This window comes from Crocodylus porosus, unplaced genomic scaffold, assembly GCF_001723895.1.
Source record: "Crocodylus porosus isolate Cpor-Errol unplaced genomic scaffold, CroPor_comp1, whole genome shotgun sequence".
In the NCBI taxonomy this organism is placed as follows: domain Eukaryota; kingdom Metazoa; phylum Chordata; order Crocodylia; family Crocodylidae; genus Crocodylus; species Crocodylus porosus.
The window spans coordinates 26,927,004-26,933,957 of NW_017728911.1; positions in this window are offsets into that span (position 1 = coordinate 26,927,004).

Here is a 6,954-nt window from a genome sequence, read left to right on the forward strand (position 1 = left end):
GCGCCCCGACCCCGCCGCGCGCGCGCTGCCCCCTAGGCGGCGCCTAGAGGTGACCGAGCAACCGGGGCGGGGCGGGGCGGGGCACAGCGGAGGTGCGCGGCCCCTTTAAGCGCGGCCGCGTCACGTGGGCCACAAGCCCCGCCCCCCGCGCTTCACCTTTCGCGCATGTGCAGCAGGAGTAGCCAGCCTTCTCAGGCGCTGTTGGGCGGGGCTCTCGTGCTGCGCTGTGGGGGTCGGTGCTGCGCCGGTTCGGGGCGGCTCACACCTGAGTCGGGCAGAAAAGACCTCAGGATGGGCCAAGGACCCTCGCGTGCCCGCAGGGATCCCAGTGTCCGCACTGGGAACCCGCCGCTGTGCCCGCAGGGATCCCAGTGCCCGGACTGGAAACCCGCCTCTGTGCCTGCAGAAATCCCAGTGCCCGCACTGGAAAGCCGCCTCTGTGCCTGCAGAAATCCCAGTGCTCGCACTGGAAACCCGCTGTGCTTCCATATGGGCTTTGTCTAAGTCAGGCAGATCCTTTCAGCATTGCATTTATGAACTGCGGGATTTCCGAAATGTCCACACAGCTAAAGGTCTCAGCGTTTCATTTGTCCTCTGCATTGGCTTGACCCCAACCCAGCCCTTCATACCAGGGCCCTGAAGCTCTCACGACAACTGCTCCAGCTCACTCGCACCACACTTAATTGCTGAAATGGTTCATGTGCAAAGCATTATGCCTATGCCTAGGGAATGGCTGCAAGGAAACCAGTGAGAGGGCTCATAGCTACAAGTCAGGGATGTGCAAGGGCCTGTAGGTTAGGGGCCCGACAGATTTGCCTGTGTGCAGCAGGCAGTGAATGTTGCTGTTGTATCCAAACTCTATGTTGAGGGCTTTGGATGTATGGCCTGCAGGCCAGATCTGGCCAGTGTAACTGTATCACCTGGCACATGAGGCTCCCAGAGGTCAAGGGAATCTGGGAGCAGGCTGAGTGGGGACAGGGCTGGCTGTCAAAACCCCAGGTGCAGAGTCCTGTTTGGGAATGTGTCAGCAGCAAGGAGCAAGTGACAGCTGAGTTAGTCCTCACAGCTGTCACTTGCTGTTACGGCTGCATCTGGATCTGGGGACACGCACACACACACACACACACACACACTGCCCCTCCCAGTGGATCTGGGGACACACACACACTCATACCCTAATGATCATTAGTGAGATCATTATAAAAGTAATGTCCCCATGTCTATATGCAAGGAATCATGCAAACGACAGACCCAAGAATCACTGTTGTGAAGACAGGAAAGTTGCACAAATGTTCCTATCATAAACAACTCCACTGAATTATTGATAAAGAAAGGAGACCTGGGTGTGAAATGTCGATGGCTCCAGGATCAGTGGAGTTTTAAGAATTTTATACAAACGTACAATAAAAGCCTCTCTTCTCCCTCTCCCAAATGAAGACAAAAGGAATGATTGATGCCTCTTTAAAAGGTGCATGCACTTCTTTATTTAAAGAAACATTATACACTTTATGCTACTATTAGCATTGGTTCCAGCTAGATCCTTGAATTATAGAATATGATATATTGCTGAAAGGCTATTCCATATGATTAGCCCACATCTGCATTGTAAAATTACAAATTAAGTACAATTACATGCCCAGCTATGATTGTGGCTCTGCTCATGTGCATGCAATGTTTGTGCCTACTAAATACATTAGGCACATGGGTGGATGTGGTTTTTTTTGTCCATGCATGCTCATTACCCAGCTTTTTACATGCATATAAATGAACAGTACTGTTTCTAAAACTGATCTAGAAATATCCACAGCATTTTAAACAGAAATTATTTCATTATCACTTAACCTGTCATTTTAAATGTCTTTTCAATGTTGCGGTAAGGTGTGCTTTGGTTGGTTGGTTTGTTTGCTTTGGTTTGCTTTTTGTTTCCATTTCTAGGAACCACAATACAATAAAAATAAAAAAATAGAGTGGAAGAATCACTTTCCGTGATTTGCAAGTGACACGTCTGTTAATCCAACCCAATATGTTACTTGCTTTTTTGGCAACAAGATGTTGGCTCATATTCACATTGCTGACCTGCTATGACTCCCAGGTCCTTTTCTGCAGTACTGCAGCCTAGGAAATCATTCCCCAGTCTGTACTAGTGCATGCAATTATTCTGTCCCAAGAACAGGACTTTACAGTTGTCCTTGTTGAATCTCATCTGACTGACTGTGGACCATTTCTCCAGTTTATCCAGGGCACTCTGGATTCTAGCCCTACCCTCCAGAGTGTCTGCAAGTCTACACAATTTGCTATCATCCACAAATTTGTTTTTGCAACTATCATACCATGCTTTAATCTTGTCTGTATTTCCTTATATTACTAATGAGAACGTCATGGGAAGTCCACACCCTATGCCACCCACCCACTGCCTCTATCCACAGCGTTTGCAGTCTTGTCATAGAAAGAAATCAAGTTAAACAGGCAAAAGTTGCTCTCGATGAATCCATGCTGGCTGTTCTTGATCACCTTGTTTTCCAGGTGCTTGGAAGTAAACTCCTCCATGATCTGCTCCATTATCCAAACTCACCTGTTAGTTTAAACATTTTAGGAGAGAGTCCAAATTTGTTAATTTGAAGACCAGTAAGTCCAGAACCCAGATTCATCACAATGGTTCAGGATCAAAACTCAGAGAACATCTGACTGAATGGTGGTACCACAAGACATTTTTGCTCTGAACTGTAAATAGGCAGTATTGGGTGGATTTAGCAAATGCAGGCTATATGAACGAGCCATCCTGATCTTCCTTGAAAATCATAAGCGGGATTTCAAAATCAATATAAGGTGCACTACAAAGGCAGTGCAGGCATTCTTTTGCAAGTATGGCTGTATCCTAATAAATAATCTTACTGCTGGGTCCCGCATAAAGTAAAATCTTTCTAGCAGTGCCTTTGTGTGTCACTCCGACAGGGCACACCAAAACTAAGATATAACCTGGAAGCTAAGCATGCTGCAAGCGATAAGTAATTTCTCAGACTACATCATATCATCAAAACATCTAAAATAGATTATGGCATGAATGCAACCAGATAACAAAGGCCAAGCTCTTATATCAAGGATAGAGTGCTACTGTAAATGGAATATAATTAAAGACATTTCCCAAGCTTTACCCTATGTCTTTCCTTATACGTGTTGTTCATCCTTCTCAAGCAAACATGACTGCATCCAGCAGTGGGGGGGGGGAGAAGAAAGAAAGGAAGTGGGAAAGAAAAAGGGAGGGAGAAAAGAGAAAGGGAGAATGAGAGGAAAAAGAAAACAGAAGAGAGGGGAAAGTGGGGGGAGGGGGGTGAAGGCTAGGTCACGTGGGCACGTAGGTGACTTACAAGCCTGATCTTTGCCCTGAACTATCTGCTGCAACAGGGGTAGGAGAGCGACAAAGACTGGACACAAGAGGTCCTTGCTTTCCTGGCCACACGCTTCCTCACTGCCTCCGTGACGCTGCTCCAAGACCAGTACTCCACTCTGGACTGATAACCTCCAGGATGGACGGTCATAAGTCATTTGCTCCCACGACTCCGGGTTGATGCCAAAACTCTTTAGTGACCCTTTTGGGGTGTCCTTGTAGCACTTCTTTGGTGCACCTCAAAAGCGTACTCCATTTGACAGTTCACCATAGACGATTTTCTTTGGCAGGTGAGTGTCGGGCATACTTGAAAGGTGGCTGGCCCATCTTAGCTGTGCCAGTTTCAGTAGGGGGTGGATACTAGGGAGAGCTGATCTCCTGAAGCACCTCAGTGTCTGGAATCTTGTCCTGCCACTTGATCTTTAGTATCTTTCGCACACAGCACAGGTGGAAGTGGTTTAGTCTCTTGGCATGATGCTTGTAGACGGTCCAGGTTTCGCAGGCATAAAGGAGGGTCGGGAGAATGATGGCTTTGTAAACCTTCCCTTTCGTTGACATGCTGATGCCCCTGTGGTCCAAGCCTGACTTACAGAGTCTGCTTTTGCTAGCCTTGTGTTGACTTTGTCATCGGTGTGGACAGCCTGGGAGAGTGTGCTGCCTAGATAGGCAAACTTGTTGACCATAGACAGTTGTTGGCCTTTAACTGTGACGTGTAGTTCCTAGGGTGCTGTGCAAGGTGCAGGTTGAAACATCACTTCGGTCTTCTTCTTTCCTTATATACATATGGTGAAAGAGTCCTCCTTTAAAACCAAGGGAAATGTACATGAAATGTACAGCTCTGGTGAACTAACCTATACAAATGTCATTAATTAAGAGATTTCCTTCATTGTTGTTGTCATAAATTATCTGCAGATTAGTCCAATTTCATGCTCTTGTACAATGAAATAGTTCAAGCATAATGGGTGTCTCCTCTAGAAAGGTAACAAATGCATGGGTCTGAGAGAATGAATGGAGAAACTAGCAAGGAATTGCATAAAGCAAATCATATTGAAAAGGGGAGGGTGAGGAATAGGTATGGGAAAAGAGTGACTAACAGTAAACTAATACCACTGACATAAAACAACCTAGATGCCCGGAATAAAACTGATACAGCATTCAATGAAGTAAAATGATTGGGACTTAAAAGGATCGCTCATTTAATGAATATCAGTTCTGAATAGCTAAGAGACATGTGACAATGGAATACAAAAGTGAAGAGAAGGGAGGACTTATCCATCCCTTTGTGCACTTACTCAAGAGCCAGTCAAAATGTGCCTGTGACCCCAGCCCTGCTGGTGTCATGTTGAAAGGCTGTGTTGCAGTGCAGGCTGGTGGAGGTCAGGCACAGATGACTCTGTGCATGCATAAAGCAAGTATAAGCATAGGCATGCTCATCCGTGCGCGCACTCACACTGATCCTGAAGCCAACTGGGGCTTGATTTGTCATAGACAAGCTTAGAGAAGCACTGAGGCTGCCCTAAGTTGTGCTGGACACTAAGCATGGTGATTATGTGCAAATAAATCTTTTATCCACAGCTACTAGCAGGCATCACTTCTGACTTCATCCTCACCATCTTTCTGACTGCTCTTGCTCAGAGAAAAAGGAACTGAATGGTGAGTACTCTGCCCTTGTAACCAGTTTGATGGAGCTCATGGGACACGACAGAAATAGTAAAGATATATAGCTATCAGTGATGCACTCTGTTACTTGTCTTGTTGGGAGCTGTAAGTCCAGCCAAACCTAAGTTGTGCACACAAGAAACCTATGATTTGTGGGTATTGTGCTCTGGCCATCGCCCCTGACTGTCAACCACCCCTGTGATGTTCCCTTGGTGTGAGGGAGTCACAGGGAACAAAGAGTCACCACCACCGGTTCTTATATCAACACTCCTTTTGCTTCATGCTGGGAACAGGAAAGCACTGGATAAGGGATGCCCTGCTAATATTTACTATTCTTGAAGTTTGAAATTGCTTTTTGAACAGCTGCTTTAATGGGTCTTTCCTCTCCACAGTCCCCTTTCTCCCGGCCCAGCAGTTTGTCTCTTGTGCCTGCCCTCTCTGTTTTCCCTAGCATCTCCTTCGCGCTGTTTCTGCTCTTGTGCATTGTTCAGCCAGCAGGCATCTGCATAGTTTTCACTTGACCAAATACTGTAAAAACACTCAAGAAAAAACAAGGGTTGCTGCCTGTTGCTGCAGAGCTCATCTCTGTAATGATCTGTAAATAAAGATGTCCCCACTGCTGTGCACTGTAACAAACATGGCACTAACTTACTGAACAAAGAGCACAGCTTCTTCACTACCTTCTAATAGATGACCTGCAGGGATGAAATATGCAGGAGTTTAATACCAGGGCAGCTGTTCAAATTTGCTTATTCCCAAGACAGGAAACATAACCTGCTGGAAAATTAGTGTTTGTGGGACTTTTACCATCAGATTTAATTTACTGATGATGGCAGTGATAGGAGAGGCCTGAAGCAGAGTGGACGAGGTCTCTTCCAGAACAGCTGCCAACAAGACAAGTAACAGAGCGCATCACTGACAGCTATATCTTTACTAGTTCTGTTGTGTCCCATGAGCTCTGTCAAACTGGTTACAAGGGCAGAGTACTCACCATTCAGTCCCTTTTTCTCTGAGCAAGAGAAGTCAGGAAGATGGTGAGGATGAAGCCAGAAATGATGCCTGCTAGTAGCTGTGGATAAAAGATTTATTTGCAAGTAATCACCATGCCTGGTGTCCAGCCAAAGAAAATGACTGGTAGAGCTAGACAAACAGTTCACATCAAACATCCAAATCTGTGCAATATTACAGGGTTCATTACAAACATAAAAACAAAGACCAGGAAGTTCATAATGGAACTTGTGGTGATTTATGGTTAATTTAATCTGGTGTATTATAATACAAAAATGAGTACAGGCATCTATATTAGTGTTATTTTTATTATCATCATCATTATTATTATTACTACTACTATGATGGTTATTTATGATTACTATTAGTGTTATTATTGGTAATAATAATAATATTCTGTATTTCTGTAGCCCTTAGATATTCCAGTCCATGGACTGGAAACCCACTGTCCTCACATATAGGTTATGTCTAAGTCTGGCAGATCCTTTCAGCATTGCATTTGTAAGCTACAGGACTTCCTAACTATCCATGCAGCTAAAACTCTCAGCATTTCATTTTTTCTATGCAAGCCTTCCTCCATTTCTGCTGACACAGATCATATTGCTAGACATTGCCTTTGACTTTCTCTTTACCACCTTCTGCTGGCTCCTTCTTTACTATTGCCTTATAGATCTGATACTTGGCCTCACTCGCAAGGACATTCACAGCTTGCCTCCACTCACACCGACATCTTTCATTCCTCTTGAAAGGCTGAGGAGCCCTGTTTCAAACCAGCTTCCAATGCCAGCATTCATCACCCCCCCTGTTAAATTTCCAAACAAGCACCATTGTGCTTTCTCCCATACCATACGTTACACTTGGCAAGGACTCCCCACATGCATCCCCAGGGCTACCTTATTTTT